At 41.3% G+C, this 17,726-nt stretch overlaps 1 long non-coding RNA gene across 1 annotated transcript in view; it reads right to left on the bottom strand.

The window, feature by feature from the left end:
* Positions 1 to 2,990: 2,990 nt before the first annotated feature.
* LOC126469566 (uncharacterized) overlaps positions 2,991 to 17,726 on the bottom strand; it is a 208,954-nt gene continuing 194,218 nt past the window's right edge. Inside the window, exon 4 of the long non-coding RNA XR_007586016.1 lies at positions 2,991 to 3,736. This is a non-coding gene — a long non-coding RNA (uncharacterized LOC126469566). The remainder of the gene's footprint in view (positions 3,737 to 17,726) is intronic.

Genomic DNA, 17,726 nt, shown 5'->3' with positions numbered 1-17,726 from the left:
ATTCACCTGACTAAAACTACACTCGTGGAACGATGAAACTGACAGCAAAAATAGAAAACTAACAGCTACCTTTCAAGTTGATGGATGCAGAGCCGTCATAAAAGCCTCCATATTACAGTTTTACAGTCTAGTTAATGTTTTGCGTACAGTTTTTCAATAAAAAGATTACTTCCTGCAAACAGCATAATTAGGGCGGTGTGATTACGTAGACTTCTCCGTTTTCTTCGTCTCAAGTAAACCCTCTCGAAGTTTATACCACTACTTATCGTGTGTACTTAAAGCAAAGAATCTCACGTAGACAGACAATAATTTTAATTTCAAAAGCTCTTAAGTAATTTAGTTCTCTTCATAATTAATTTCTAGTCTTAATTATAGTGGCATACATACAACATTTACGTTCTTTACATTCAACATTACACATAAGGACGAAACTAGATTATAAAGCATATTTATTTACGATTAGCGTACAACTTTTGTATTACCTCAGTTACTTTTGTTGGCCATTCCATGGCAACGCGGTTCAAGTATTGAGTCATTATGTTGCAAGAGAAGTAGCGAAGAATCCTATTTACACAGGCGCAATTTGTTCTACTGTTAATGTGTGCTGCCCGGTTAGTTGCATAACGACAGCTAGCACTGTGTAGCCTCTATTGGTGTTTGAAGTTTAGAATTAGAGGCTACAAGATGGCGTATTGTGGGCTCATAGACGGAGCGTTGTGAGATTTGAAAGCAGCTGAAAGCGAAGGAGGCCGCTTAATTCGGCGGCAGGCTGGTGAAGGATACATCTTTCTCTGTACCGGGGAAGATTATGTATGCTAGTTGCATTTGTTCAGCTTGAAGTAAATTTGCTTCTTATGTATTTTAGAGCAAGCGTCAACTTAATCTAATAAGGCACGTGTGTATTTACATACTACTTTTATATTGTTTTCTTCCATTACGAACTTATGCTGACTAATCAGTGCAAATTACATAATATATCTATTTACAACTGTTACTAATACACAGAACAACAAACAGTGATTGGTGTTACAGACGAATTGTTCAATTACTTCCATTCACTCTGCATAAACACAATTTTTTAGTTCTATAGTTACTGTAACAGAACCGACATAGCGTGTTGGAGATGTATGTACTCTGCTTCATACTGCCAGTTCATTAGTTTTAAATCGGAAACCGTATAAGGAATAACTTCGTAAGTTCTTTGAAAGTGGACACTTCGTACGAATCCGGAATATTTAGGAAATTTAAGACTACACAGCTACGTACAGTCTAAACAAGAAAGAAGATGCTGTATGCGAGGGAGTAATGGTATTGATGAATATAGCAATGATAGATTTTATCGTCCCAGACTACTCTGCTATAAGTTGCTAGAGATTTTCTATTTACGTTTTAAAATATGATAAAGTGCTAGCAAATAAAGAAGGGTTTAGTTTTTGCAACAATATAACCCCCAGGGTATTCAATTCTTCATTTGTTTCGTCTAGTTTCATACTGCATATTGGGTTCTCTGTTTCATACAGGAAATGCATTGTTAACTGTAGGGACCATATTGATACGACTGTTACGCTTAGGACCACCATAACTATCGTTTACGCAAATATAGCTTATATTTCCTACGTAATATTTGCGACATTAAGATTTTTGAGATCATGACATTTCCAGGTTATTACTGAGAGACAGAACGGCAATGACGACATTATATCTCGGTTGAAGTTCGAAGTCAGACAGAATGACAACGTCGGTCTCACTAGCAGAGTTGGGTAAAATCGCAAGCTCTCTCAACAGTCCTATGAATCCAGGAAATATTATTAATTTTTAATTATTTGAAGCTTAACCCTCTTGATAACAAAGAAATTGTTGCTTTTTTCTGTCTTAGAAATTACAGACGCAGGTGGTATGAGATCCAGAACACGAGAAGAAAGAATGCAAGCTGGGAAATGGCTGGATATTAATGAAATTGTACTTTGGGATAGGCAAACCGTAGGATCGGATAGAAGTTATTAAATATTGTCCCACAGGACGATCTCATTTAGTCAATGTGATAAGACAAAGTATTAGATATGGTAACTCATGATACTTTCACAAATTTCATTTTCGTCATTCAGTTATTGCAGAATAATGCGATTTCTTTAGAACTAGTGAACTTCAACAGGGTTAAAATCAGTAACTTGCTGACTTAGTTCTGAATCAAACACACAATCAGTTCCAATTACGATAATGCAATCCATCATGTAACACCACCTTCTTCCCTTTTGAACCTCCCCACACCGATATTTATTGTATAGAGTCATGTCCACCAACGATACCGTTCGGAGAAAAAAAAAGGTTAGGTTAATTTTAATGGTCAATATGCGTCTTTCGCTCAGACTCTGAATTAAAGAAATATTAATGAATTTTCTGTGATAATATGAACTGACAGCTGACAGACACGGCTTTTATCACCCTTGCTTAATATCACTGGTTTTGTACAATACTTCACAGACTTATCAGTGAGAACTTATCAATGAGAACATGATCTTTTTTTAGTGGAAAACATACATCCTTGGCCAGATAATTGAGTATGTGTATTCAATGCATTCAGTATGTCAAAAAGATGACATTCCAGATATTTCCACCTTTTTTCTAGGAATTATAATTTCTTTGTAATACTTTCTTAATTAGAGAGCACCAGTGCCATAAAAACAAGAAATCTCATTAGGTACTACGAAACTAAATATTATACTTTGGTAAATATGGAGAAATGTTCTGCTGTGCTCTGCTGAGCGTGTTATACTTGGAATAGCGGTACAGATATGCACAGTGATAGTGTTCTATGCTGAAACATAGCGAATTACAGAACTCTAAGAATATCTAATTTCATCAAGAATGTTTATTAAGAATCACATAAATCTTAATGGATAGTTGTAGATGACGTGTAGGTCACTTCAGCACAGAACTTCGTTCATGCAGATTACTTTTTTCAGTGGATATTTATAATCAGAATGGGAATAAGGTAATACATATTTCGACGTCAATCATTATAAAATTGCGATCTGTGTTTCAGTTCAACGCATTTTTCTGTTTGAAAACAATATCCTGAATTTCTTACAATATATGAGCACAGACGCGAGAATTTCTTGGTGTAATTCGAAATTTCTAACTTGGGGCAAAGAACCCCAAGTTTCGTACTAATTTTTTGGATATACCTGTTTCATGGTGGGTTGTCTGGCGAAAAAGATATGAACACAAACAGAGAATAGGGTACGTCAAACATGCAAACACTTATATAAGACACGAAAAATTATCATTTGCAGAATTCTGTATGTTCTAAATTAATTATGGTGAAGAGGACAAACTTTCTTGTTACACGTATGGATATATAAGGATTCCTACGTGTTGCATATAATGAGCACTAGTGAGATGTGTGGATAATACAAATGATGAGTGTACAAGGGTGTTATTCACACTGCACACTGTGCTGTCATTTAACTGACACAAAAATCATAGTGACAGACTTCGTTTTGATGCAGTTGTCAAAACACGTTCTTCAGAGTACAGTGATATGATTGCTCAAATTTCTCCCGTTTGTAAACAAATTTCATAAATCTACTGTCCGCATTTAAACATGTAATGTACAAGAACAAATATTTTAATTAGTAAGCATTCCTGAGAGGCCGAAACGGCACCCAATATATTCTCGCAGTACTGTTTATGGGCTTTTCTTTCCGTAGAGGTTCTGGTCCAGCCGCTTACAATCCTGTAACAAAAGAAAGTATGAACATAGTTGCAGGTTGAAAACCATACAATTGCAACATAAAATTAAAGTCATTCACAAGTAATGCCATCTGTAGAATAAACGGTGAAACGTATTGCAGGAGAACGAATGCAAATAATTCTAAAAACTTGTTGATAGACTCATGTAAGAGAAGCATGCGGTCTTTTATGTTAGGCATTCAGCTGGGTTGTGAAACAGTTACTGTTTTTAGATTTTGTACAAAATGATATTCAAGTGTAATTTGATCTGCAGAGTATAATATACCCTTTCGCTTTTTAAAAGCTTGAATCTAAAGTTTATCGAGCTAAATGAATTGCAGGTTAAGTTTTAAGGAGGCATACGTTAGTAAATACTCACATTTCCAGGTACTGGACGGAAAATGAAGGAGTAGAAATCGACTTCAATATTTATAGAGTCAAGTTTGTCCAAAATAAGTATCGTAGAACTCCCAATAAGGTATATTAATTGGTCTGTTATGTGTTTTAATCTGTTGGGCCGATTCGGTAATATCCTCGAACAAGTTTCTTGGCTTTAACAAATCGAACAACACTTTGAGAATCAAAACACAATATTTGTAGGATGATGAGTAGGTTTAAAAATATATTTACTGTTAAAAATCATGACCTTAAAATAAAAAATAATATTTTATTTTAGGATTCACGTAAATGGAACACATTTGCCTTTTTTACTCAGTTGAAATCCGAAAAACATTGAGGTGTGGTTTAAATCTTAACTCATCATGAATTGCGTCTTAGATAAATACACTGCCGGCCATTAAAATTGCAGTCCTATGGAAGCGGCATTTAAACAACGTCAAACTGACGCGAGGTGTACCGCGTGCTTGGATGTGCAAGTGACTAGCATTCAGCAAATCAGCGCGAAGAAGGTAGGAGTAATGTCGCCTACACTCTGTTTATAATGGAAGATTACGCGGCCTGTTTCTCATTCAGGAATAGCATTTGAAAGTACTCGTTTGTGGAATATCGTATTGTGCTATGTGCAAGGAGGAAAAACATCTACCCCCGCGATCTACAATTAGCTAGCGGGAGGGTCGTGCCTTTTGAAAACACGATTTATTGTTCAGCGTTATTGCTGCTCACGTTGTACATTAAATTTCGAAGACATGGTTTCAGCAGGGCCGTAGTATACACTATGCACGATGTGAACGATCCCCCGCGACATGATCGAGAGTACAGACATATCGTTTCCTCGGCCATGCGGGATTGAGTAGCCACTGACAAGGGGAACCCGCCATAGGTCGATCTCTGATACAGTCTAAAGTTGGCAGGGCGATAGAATGATGAAAATAAAGGGATATATACTTATCTTGACTTAGGTGCCAACACCCAACAGCTTCCGAGAAAATGGCGGTCAAAGTTTCGACACGACTTTATCAGGCTACTCACGCGTCGTCGAGTGCTGTCCGTTAGTAGCGCAGTGGCTAAGAGCACAGTTTCGAAATTGTGCACCCCTTGTTCGCATCCAGTTTTTTTTTTATTTTGCTGCCGCAGAATAATGTGACATCAGTATTTTTATGACAACATGAAATAAAATGGAATTAAAGACAAAAAATAAAGATTTCAAATCTTATTAAAATAGATTTCAGTAGGACACCTAACACGGATTAACACCATCTAGACAGCTGCTACCAACAATTTTTGTTTCTCTCCTAAAAGTTAGTGACGTAAACCTGTTAATGAAACGATATCATAATGTGCACGCAACAGCCGTAAAATCTGGAAAGCTCACAAAAGAAAGCTATCATCAGTTCCTAAAAAAAGTTTGACGACTTTACGTAAAAATGAAGTCGTTTCTGTACACTATTTAATCATAGGGTGGGCAAATCAATTCTTCCCTCTACTAGTTTGATGATGATATCGGAATACCGACACGTTCATTAGAAGTAATTCTGCGATCACAGAAGTGCCCCACTCTCATCGCACAGCAAAAAGGAATCACATGAAGATCCGATGCAATTAAACTACAACCGCGATCCATTCTGACGAAATGCTTCGATTTGGTTTACCGCGACTTTATTACCAGACCGTGAGGTTGTTTTCGTAATGATATTCCCACCAAAAATGTCAATGTGGTATATGTGCCTTCGCAAGTTACTTGCGTTGCTCAGAATTTTTACGCTTTGAATTTTTATTTATGAGTGTGCTGATTCTCACGATGCATGAAACCAAATTCAAAGCAAAAATAAAAAAAAACTGGAATTTGTTTTTTCAATAACTGTTAATTATATAAGATTTGTGATGATGCGATCTACTTTAATAAGATTTAAAACGTTAATTTCTTTTGTCAATAATTCCATTGCGTTTTACGAGGTCAAAAAAATGTCGATGTGTCGTACTTCGGCGACAACAAAAGAAAAACAAAATACAGCTTTAGATTTGAACATGGGGCGCGAAATTTCTAAGCTGTGCTGTTAGGCACTGCACTACCAATTAACGTGGTTTTACGATGCAGGAGTGGACTGATGAAGTCGCGTCGAAAATTTGACCGACATTTTCTCGAAAACTATTTTGTGTTAGCACTCAAGCCGAAATATGTGTCTCTTTATTTTCACCCTTCTTGTATCACAGAGCGACCTATGACGGGTTCCCCTCGTGAGTCAGGAAATAGGCTTGTTTTCATCAAGACAAGTACCCACACGGACAGTGCAACGACATCTGGAGCAGCAGTGTTTGTCAGACGGGGACTATTATTGTGGCTTCTGTTGATGTGGCAGTGGAGAGAGGTGCTCCAACAGTGATGTGTTCAGCGACACCAGTGCACAGATCAGAGGCACCACGTAGTCTTTTTAGACGAGTCAGCGTTCTGCTTATAGCATCACGATGGAATTATCCATGTGTGGATGCACCGAAGAGAACTAACATTCGTCATAGTCATATACGCCAAGCACTTGGCTAGATCGTGTGGGGGCCATTGGGTACACAAGACGATCACTGCTGTTCTCTTTCAATGAGAAAACGCAAGATCATGTTGCTCGTTCTATCCTGTCCTATCTCGGTAAAGGGAGTGTCCGAGTGTTGTTCATGCCAACGAGTCCTTCAGATCCCTCACTCATTAAAAACATCCGTTACTGAGATGCCGTGGGACTCGCACACCACCACTCACCAGAAGGCACTGAAAGCTGGCTAAAGATGGAGATAAGTTCAGCCGAAATTTTTGCGTAGGACCTAACTGTGGTCAGGAAAGATAGGCAAAATGAAGTTAGCGGTGGCATGTTTGTTGCTGTTAGAAGTAGTTTATCTAGCTTCGAAATTGGATCTTTTTATCTACCTCCCAACTCAGATGATACAATTGCTGAAAGGTTCGAAGAAAACTTGAGTTTAATTTCAAACACGTACCCGACTCATACAGTTATAGTTGGTGGTGACTTGAATTTATCCTCGATATGTTGGACATGTTTAAATCCGGAGGTACGCATAAAACATCACCCGTCTGAAATTGCGCTAAACGCATTCTCTGAAAATTAATTCGAGCAGTTAGTTAATTAGCCAACTCGAATAGTAAACGGTCGTGAAAACACACCTGACCCCTTAGCAACAAATAATCCTGAACTAATAACGAGCATCAACACGGATAAGGGATTGGTGAACACAGGATTGTCGTAGAGAAACTTAATATACTTACCCCCAAATACTCCAAAAATAAACAAAAAATATATCTATTCAATAAAGGAAATAAAAATTCGCTAGACGCCTTCCTGAGTGAAAACCTTGACTCATAAATTAACAATGTAAGTGTAGACCAGATGTCGAATTGAAAGAAACGGTATCGACAGCAATTGAGAGATTTATACCATATTAATTAACAAACAATGGAGCCAATTCGTACGGTATACAAAACAGGTCAGACCACTGTTGCTGAAAAAACGAGAAAAGCATGTAAAATTTAAACGAACCCAAAATCCCAAAGATTGACGAATTTTTACAGAAATTAGAAATTTAGCCCGGAATTCAACGCGAGATGATTATAATAATTTGCAAAACGAAACGTTGTCTTGAAGCCTGGCAGAAAATCCGAAGAGATTCTGGTCGTATGTAAAGCATGCTAATGGCAAAGACCCAATCAATGCCTTCTCTGCGCGATAGCAAAGGAAATACTGTCGATGACAGTGCTGCTAAGGCTGAGTTACCACGCACAGGTTTCCGAAACTCCCTCACCAAAGAAGACGCAATAAATATTCCAGAATTCGAATCAAGGACAGCTGCCAATATGAGTAATTTAGAAGTAGATATCCTTGGAGTGGTGAAGAAATTTAAGTCACTGAATAAAAGCAAGTCTTCTGTTCCAGATTATATACCAATTAGGGTCCTTTCAGAGTATGCTGATGCAATAGCTTCATACTTAACAATCATATACAACTGCTCGTTCGACTATAGATCCGTACACAAAGACTCGAAAGTTGCACAGGTTACACCAATATTCAAAAAAGGCAATAGGAGTAATCCATTAAATTACACCCCATATCACTAATGTCCTACCCCCATGAACCATGGACCTTGCCGTTGGTGGGGAGGCTTGCGTGCCTCAGCGATACAGATAGCCGTACCGTAGGTGCAACGACAACGGAGGGATGTCTGTTGAGAGGCCAGACAAACGTGTGGTTCCTGAAGAGGGGCAGCAGCCTTTTCAGTAGTTGCAGGGGCAACAGTCTGGATGATTGATCTGGCCTTGTAACACTAACCAAAACGGCCTTGCTGTGCTGGTACTGCGGACGGCTGAAAACAAGGGGAAACTACGGCCGTAATTTTTCCCGAGGGCATGCAGCTTTACTGTATGGTTAAATGGTGATGGCGTCCTCTTGGGTAAAACATTCCGGAGGTAAAATAGTCCCCCATTCGGATCTCCGGGCGGGGACTACTCAAGAGGATGTCGTTATCAGGAGAAAGAAAACTGGCGTTCTGCGGATCGGAGCGTGGAATGTCAGATCCCTTAATCGGGCAGGTAGGTTAGAAAATTTAAAAAGGGAAATGGATAGGTTAAAGTTAGATATAGTGGGAATTAGTGAAGTTCGGTGGCAAGAGGAACAAGACTTCTGGTCAGGTGACTACAGGGTTATAAACACAAAACCAAATAGGCGTAATGCAGGAGTAGGTTTAATACTGAATAGGAAAATAGGAATGCGGGTAAGCTACTACAAACAGCATAGTGAACGCATTATTGTAGCCAAGATAGATACGAAGCCCACGCCTACCACAGTAGTACAAGTTCACATGCCAACTAGCTCTGCAGATGATGAAGAAATCGAAGAAATGTATGATGAAATAAAAGAAATTATTCAGATAGTAAAGGGAGATGAAAATTTAATAGTCATGGGTGACTGGAATTCGTCAGTAGGAAAAGGGAGACAAGGAAACGTAGTAGGTGAATATGGAGTGGGGGCAAGAAACGAAAGAGGGAGCCGCCTGGTACAATTTTGCACAGAGCACAGCCTAATCATAGCTAACACTTGGTTCAAGAATCATAAAAGAAGATTGTATACATGGAAGAAGCCTGGAGATACTGACAGGTTTCAGGTAGATTATATAATGGTTAGACAGAGATTTAGGAACCAGGTTTTAAATTGTAAGACTTTTCCAGGGGCATATGTGGACTCTGACCACAATCTACTGAAGAAACTGCAAAAAGGCGCGAATTTAAGGAGATGGGACCTGGATAAACTGAAAGAACCAGAGGATGTACAGAGTTTCAGGGAGAGCATAAGGGAACAATTGACAGAAATGGGGGAAAGAAATACAGTAGAAGAAGAATGGGTAGCTTTGAGGGATGAAGTGGTGAAGCCAGCAGAGGAGCAAGTAGGTAAAAAGACGAGGGCTTGTAGAAATCCTTGGGTAACAGAAGAAATATTGAATTTAATTGATGAAAGGAGAAAATATAAAAATGCTGTAAATGAAGCAGGCAAAAAGGAATACAAACGTCTCAAAAATGAGATTGACAGGAAGTGCAAAATGGCTAAGCAGGGATGGCTAGAGGACAAATGTAAGGATGTAGAGGCTTATCTCACTAGGGGTAAGATAGATACTGCCTACAGGAAATTTAAAGAGACCTTTAGAGAAAAGAGAACCACTTGTATGAATATCAAGAGCTCAGATGGAACCCAGTTCTAAGCAAAGAAGGGAAAGCAGAAAGGTGGAAGGATCTACACAAGGGCAATGTACTTGAGGACAATATTATGGAAATGGAAGTGGATGTAAATGAAGATGAAATGGGAGATATGATACTGCGTGAAGAGTTTGACAGAGCACTGAAAGACCTGAGTCGCAACAAAGCTCCGGGAGTAGACAACATTCCATTAGAACTACTGACAGCCATGGGAGAGCCAGTCCTGACAAAACTCTACCATCTGGTGAGCAAGATGTATGAGACAAGCAAAATACTCTCAGACTTCAAGAAGAATATAATAATTCCAATCCCAAAGAAAGCAGGTGTTGACAGATGTGAAAATTACCGAACTATCAGTTTAATAAGTCACAGCTGCAAAATACTAACACGAATTCTTTACAGACGAATGGAAAAACTAGTAGAAGCCGACCTCGGGAAGGATCAGTTTTGATTCCGTAGAAATATTGGAACACGTGAGACAATACTGACCCTACGACTTATCTTAGAAGCTAGATTAAGGAAAGGCAAACCTACGTTTCTAGCATTTGTAGACTTAGAGAAAGCTTTTGACAATGTTGACTGGAATACTCTCTTTCAAATTCTGAAGGTGGCACGGGTAAAATATAGGGAGCGGAAAGCTATTTACAATTTGTACAGAAACCAGATGGCAGTTATAAGAGTCGAGGGACATCAAAGGGAAGCAGTGGTTGGGAAGGGAGTGAGACAGGGTTGTAGCCTCTCCCCGATGTTATTCAATTTGTATATTGAGCAAGCAGTAAAGGAAACAAAAGAAAAATTCGGAGTAGGTATTAAACTCCATGGAAAAGAAATAAAAACTTTAAGGTTCGCCACTGACATTGTAATTCTGTCAGAGATAGCAAAGGACTTGGAAGAGCAGTTGAACGGAACGGATAGTGTCTTGAAAGGAGGATATAAGACGAACATCAACAAAAGCAAAACAAGGATAATGGAATGTAGTCGAATTAAGTCGGGTGATGCTGAGGGAATTAGATTAGGAAATGAGACATTTAAAGAAGTAAAGGAGTTTTGCTATTTGGGGAGCAAAATAATTGATGATGGTCGAAGTAGAGAGGATATAAAATGTAGACTGGCAATGGCAAGGAAAGCATTTCTGAAGAATAGAAATTTGTTAATATCGAGTATAGGTTTGAGTTTCAGGAAGTCGTTTCTGAAATTATTTGTATGGATTGTAGCCATGTATGGAAGTGAAACAAGGACGATAAATAGTTTGGACAAGACGAGAATAGAAGCTTTCGAAATGTGGTGCTACAAAAGAATGCTGAAGATTAGATGGGTAGATCACATAACTAATGAGGAAGTATTGAACAGGATTGGGGAGAAGAGAAGTTTGTGGCACAACTTGACTAGAAGAAGGGATCGGTTGGTAGGACATGTTCTGAGGCATCAAGGGATCACCAGTTTAGTATTGGAGGGCAGCGTGGAGGGTAAAAATCGTAGAGGGAGACCAACAGATGAATACACTAAGCAGATTCAGAAGGATGTAGGTTGCAGTAGGTACTGGGAGATGAAGAAGCTTGCACAGGATAGAGTAGCATGGAGAGCTGCATCAAACCAGTCTCAGGACTGAAGACCACAACAACAACATCATTAATGTCGATATGCAGCAAGATTATGGAACATATATTGTGTCTGAGCATCATGAATTACATGGAGTGGAGCGGTCTTCTGACACACAGTCAACACTTATTGGGTAAACCTCGTTCTTATGAAACACAACTAGCTCTTTGCACACACAGCGTGCTGAGTGCTAGCGACAAGGGATTACAAATTCATTCCTTATTCTAGTCTTCAGGAAGCCTTCTGACACCGTACCTAACAAGCGGTTTATTATCAAACTGCGTGCTTATGGAGTATCGTCTCAGTTATGTGATTGGATTCGTGATTTTCTGTCAGAGAGGTCACAGTGTGTAGTAACTGAAGGAAGGTTATCGAGTAAAACAGAAGTGATTTTTGGCGTTCCCCAAGGTAGTGTTATAGGTCCTCTGCTGCTTCTTATCTATATAATGATTTATGAGACAATCTGAGCAGCGCTCTTAGGTTGCTTGCAGATGGTGCTATCGTTTATCGTCTAGTAAAGTCATCAGAAGATAAAGAAATTGCGAAACGGTATAGGTAACATATTTGTATGGTGCGAAAATTGGCAATTGACTCCAAATAATGAAGAGTGTGAGTTCATTCACACGAGTTCTAAAAGGAATCTGTGAAACATCGGTTACATGAACAACTTAGGAACAACTTAAATTGGAAAAAAAACACATAAAATGTTGCGGGGGAGGCGAACCGAAGACTGTGTTTTATTGGTGGAACACTTAGAAGATGTGTTATGAAGAGTGGCTACACTGCAATTGTCCGTCCTCCGTTGAGTTCTGCTGCGCGGTGTAGGATCATTACCAGATAGGATTGATGAAGTACATCAAGAAAGCTCAAAGAAGTGCAACACGTTTCGTATTATCGAAAAATGAGGGAGAGAGTATCACGGACATGATACAGGATTTGGGGTGCATTTAATTAAAACAAAGGCGATTCTTGTTGAGACGGGATTTTCTCACGAAATTTCAATCACCAACTTCCTCCTCCGAATGCGAAAATATTTTGTTGGCGCTGACGTACATAGGGAGAAACGATCATCATAATAAAATAAAGGAAATCAGAGCTTGCACTGAAAGTTATAGGAGTTCGTTCTTTCCGCGCGCTGTTCGAGAGTGGAATAATAGAGGATTACTGTGAAGGTAGTTTGAAGAACCCACTGCCAGGCACTGAAGTGTGAACTCTGGCACAGAGCCGAAGCAGCGTTGACTAACATATTCATTACCATGTCGAAATTCATTTCGACTCAGTGCCTTTCCGGGTTCCCTGGTTCGATTCCCGGCGGGGTCACGGATTTTCTCTGCCTCGTGATGGCTGGGTGTTGTGTGATGTCCTTAGGTTAGTTAGGTTTAAGTAGTTCTAAGTTCTAGGGAACTGATGACCATAGATGTTAAGTCCCATAGTGCTCAGTCCCATCAGTGCCTTGCCGGGCCATAGCCATGGTTGCTGGGAGAAGTGTACTACACATCGATTTCTGCATATCCAAAATCAATGTTGATAATTGTCACGTTTCGCCTTCATTTTTTGAAAAAAATCGTCAGTGGGAACCTTTGTATATTCTGTTCTATATGTGCTCTTGTACCCCTACGGTCGCATGTTCGAATCCTGCCTCGGGCATGGATGTTTGTGATGTCCTTAGGTTAGTTAGGTTTAAGTAGTTCTAAGTTCTAGGGGACTGATGACCTCAGATGTTAAGTCACATAGTGCTCAGAGCCATTTGAACCATTTTTTTGTGCTCTTCTCTGGTTCTGGTTTTAAAGCTTTTAGTCTGCTCTGTGTTGTTCGAATTTTCATTAGCACAACACTACGAACATAAACACACGTTTACTTCACTTTATACTATGAATTCTCTATGGAAGAATGTTCTTGTGAAACCCGTCTTTTAAAATTAGAGAACCGGGGCTAAGGGAATGCTGTATAGCAATTCTGATGTCTTCATTGTACACTGCGTGTACACCACGAGAGTAGTATGTGAGAGGCTAGTATGTATACCGAGTCATATGGGTCGTCATTTTTTCCCTCCAGCTATCCGAAAATGGAACTGGACAAAAAAGTCACTAATTTTCGTACGAAGCACACGAAGTCAAGTACTACACAGTGACTTGCGGAATACACAGGGTGTAACAAAAAGCGAACGCAAAATTTTCACATCAGGCGAATCTGGTGGCCAAGACATAAACACGAGTACACTGTAACGCTCCTCAAACACCTACAGCACATTTCTAGCTTTGCCGGAAAAAGCCATTGCACAGTCGAGGAAGACATTAAGCATGAAGGGATGAACACTATGTGATCAAAAGTATCCGGACACCACAGAAACGTACGTTTTTCATATTAGGTGCATTTTGCTGCCACCTACTTGCGGGTACTGTACATCAGTGGCCTCAGTAGTCATTAGACATCGTGAGAGATCAGAATGGGGCGCTCCGCGGAACTCACGGACTTTGAACGTGGTCAGGTGATAGGGTGTCACTTGTGTCATACTTCTGTGTGCGGGATTTCCACACTCCTAAACATCCCTAGGTATACTGTTACTGATGTGATAGTGAAGTGGAAACGTGGAGGGACACGTACAGCACAAAAGTGTACAGGCCAACCTTGTTTGTTGACTGACAGAGACCGCCGACAGTTGAAGATCTTTGTAATGGGTAATAGTCAGACATCTATCCAGACAATCACACAGGAATTCCAAACTGCATCAGGATCCACTGCGGGAGGTGAGAAAACTTTGATTTCATGGTGGAGAGGCTGCTCATAAGCCACACATCACGCCGATAAATGCCAAACGACGCCTCGCTTGGTGTAAGGAGCGTAAACATTGGACGACTGAACAGTGGAAAAACGTTGTGTGGAGTGACGAATCACGGTACAGAATGTGGCGATCCGATGACAGGGTGTGGGTATGGCGAAAGTCCAGTGAACGTCATCTGCCAGTGTGTGTAGTGCCAACAGTAAAATTCGGAGGCGGTGGTGTTATGGTGTGGTCATGTTGTATATGGTAGGGACTTGCACCCCTTGTTTCGTGAGCTACTATCACAGAACAGGCCTACATTCATGTTTTAAGCACTTTCTTGATTCCCAATGTTGAAGAGCAATTCGGGGATGGCGACTGCATCTTTCAACACGATCGAGCACCTATTTATAATGCACGGCCTGTGGCGGAGTGGATACACGACAATATCATCCCTGTAATGGACTGGCCTACACAAAGTCCTGACCTGAATTCTATAGAACACCTTTGGGATGTTTTGGAACGCTGACTTCGTGCCACCGCGCGGGAATAACCGAGCGGTCTTAGGCGCTGCAGTCACGGACTGTGCGGCTGGGCCCGGCGGAGGTTCGAGTCCTTCCTCGAGCATCGGTGTGTGTGTTTGTCCTTAGGATAATTAAGGTTAAGTAGTGTGTAAGCTTAGGGACTGATGACATTAGCAGTTAAGTCCCATAAGATTTCACACACATTTGAACATTTCACTTCGTGCCAGACCTCAGCGACACACATCGATACCTGTCCTCAGTGCAGCACGGGCTGCCATTCTCCAAGAAACCTTCCAGCACCTTACTGAACGTATGCCTGCTAGAGTGGTTCAAATGACTCTGAGCACTATGAGACTTAACTTCTAAGGTCATTAGTCTCCTAGAACTTAGAACTACTTAAACCTAACTAACCTAAGGACATCAGACACATCCATGCCCGAGGCAGGATTCGAGCCTGCGACCGTAGCGGTCGCGAGGTTCCTGACTATAGCGCCTCGAACCGCTCGGCCACCCCGGTCGGCCTGGAGAGTGGAAGTTGTCATCAAGGCTAAGGATGGGTGAACTCCATATTGAATTCTAGCATTACGGATGGAGGGCACCACGAACTTGTAAGTTATTTTCAGCCAGCTGTCCGTATACTTTTGATCACATAGTGTATATAAGGGAAGAAGAAAAGGATGGAGAATCATGCTATCGACGATACCTTTTGTGGTGTCACCGCCAGACACCACACTTGCTAGGTGGTAGCTTAAATCGGCCGCGGTCCATTTAGTACATGTCGGACCCGCGTGTCGCCACTGTGTAATCGCAGACCTAGCGCCACCACCAAGGCAGGTCTCGTGATACGAGAGAGCACTCGCCCCAGTTGTACGAGAACCTAGCTACCGACCAGATGTACGAAGCCTTTTCTCTCTCATTAGCCGAGAGACAGAATAGCCATCAGCTAAGTTAATGGCTACGAACTAGCAAGGCGCCATTGGCCATACAGTGATTGTACTTAAAGTCTCCTGTGTATCGTCAAGATCGATGTACCACAAGGATTAATTAAAGTTAAGTATTAAACCTGCTCCGTACTTTTCTTCCTAACATTAATTACGTATCCTGTTCCAGTACTTCACGCCCGTCTGCGTTAGTCTAGCGTGCATTTTCAGCCATCTCAACTTCACGGTGTCGGCCCAGCTACCGACACAACATTGGCGACGATTTAAAGTGTTCTTTCTGATTGCTTACATTTAATTGTGTCATGGCTTCGCCACATTCTCCAGATGTACTGTCCGAATTTTATCGCTTGCAGAATCAGCAGACGCAGGCGTTACTGGATGCCCTTGGACAGCTCGTCCAGGGTCAACGTACCATTCAAACCGATGCGGCCGCCGCCGCTTCTTCGCTACCGCTGCCACTAAACGCTGTTGCACCTCCCTTTCGACCATACGTGGCAGCCGATGAGACCTGGCACGAGTGGTCTCGCCAGTTCAACTTTCATCTAGCAGCCTACAGAATTCAAGGTAATGAGCGGCAGCCGTTTTTGCTTTCTTGTGTCGGTGTGTCCACATACCGTGTGATAGTGAAATTGTTTCCCCGACGAGACGTAGCAACTCTGTCCTACGAGGAAATTTTGTCTGCATTAGATGCCTATTTCAAAGAAACAGTTAATGTGGTTGCAAAACGGTATACGTTCTTTCGTACAAAACGTACGGCCGGTCAAACTAATAGGGAGTGGGTAGCAACATTGCAAGGACTTACTAGGGACTGTGCCTTTGAATGTGACTGTGGTCTTTCTTATTCAGATACAATGGTGCGTGATGCAATTGCACAGAACGTTTCTGATGTTCGCATACGGGAGCAAATTTTGAAACTAGTTAATCCCTCCCTTCAACAAGTGATAGACATATTGGATAGACAGGACACACTTGACTGTGCTCAGGAATCTTTTGAACCTTCGCCAGCCGTGTGTAACATTAACCGGCCCGCTGGACGCGCTGCGCGGCCCGGTAACCGGGCCTCGCGCACGTCCGCACAACTGCCATCGCACAAACAAACGCAGCTGCCGCCGCGCGCTAAGCCACGTGTGCCGCGCCAGCCCACAAATGTAGTGAAATCATGCCCGCGGTGTGCTACTAGACATTCGCGTGAACATTGCCCGTCACGCCAAGCTATTTGCTTTTTCTGCAATAAGAAAGGACATGTTCAAAGTGTTTGCCAGAAAAAGCTCAGATCAGACAATCACAATCATTCCAGGCCCTTTGCTTCGCGCCGGAATCGAACCAAGGACACTCAGGCTCGTGGCCCTTCGCCTATGGACATTCATGTCGTTAATTCCACTTCGTCCAGTGATACTTTCTCTCACAGTAACTGTGTTCGTCCCACACAAACTGTGCGTCGACGTCGCCGGAAATCACGTCAATTAGCAAGTGATTCTGTACCAGTGTCTGTTCCAATTGCACAAAACAGTCGCTCTTGTCGTCAGCAGGACAATAAACTTTTTGTGGACTTAGACTTTGAAGGCAAAGTGATACCATTCCAGCTCGATACCGGTGCTGCAGTTTCATTGCTCAATCACGACACGTACAAACAACTGGGCAAACCTCCGTTGCGTTCCGCAAATGTTAAACTAACTACATATTCCGGACAGACAATTCCTGTGTTGGGACAGTGCAGCCTTCTTGCAACATACAAGGGACAAACAAAACTTGTGTCATTTTACGTTCTTCGTTCTTCTTCTGCAGTGAACTTGTTTGGTCTAGATTTATTTAAGTTGTTTAACATGTCTATTGTAAATCAGGTCCTATCAGTGAATCAGACTGTGCCTACAGACAGTGTTTCTCGGCTGTGTGACGAATTTGCAGACATTTTTGCACCGGCCTTAGGTTGCGCTAAAAACTATGAAGCACATTTAGAACTGAAGGTAAACGCGCAACCGAAATTTTTCAGGGCGCGCAATGTTCCCCACGCATTGCGTGATGAGGTCGCA

The sequence above is a fragment of the Schistocerca serialis genome, chromosome 3 (genome assembly GCF_023864345.2).
Source record: "Schistocerca serialis cubense isolate TAMUIC-IGC-003099 chromosome 3, iqSchSeri2.2, whole genome shotgun sequence".
NCBI lineage: Eukaryota > Metazoa > Arthropoda > Insecta > Orthoptera > Acrididae > Schistocerca > Schistocerca serialis.
The sequence above is the reverse complement of the archived record's forward strand: the minus strand, read 5'-3'. Positions and strand labels throughout refer to the sequence as shown.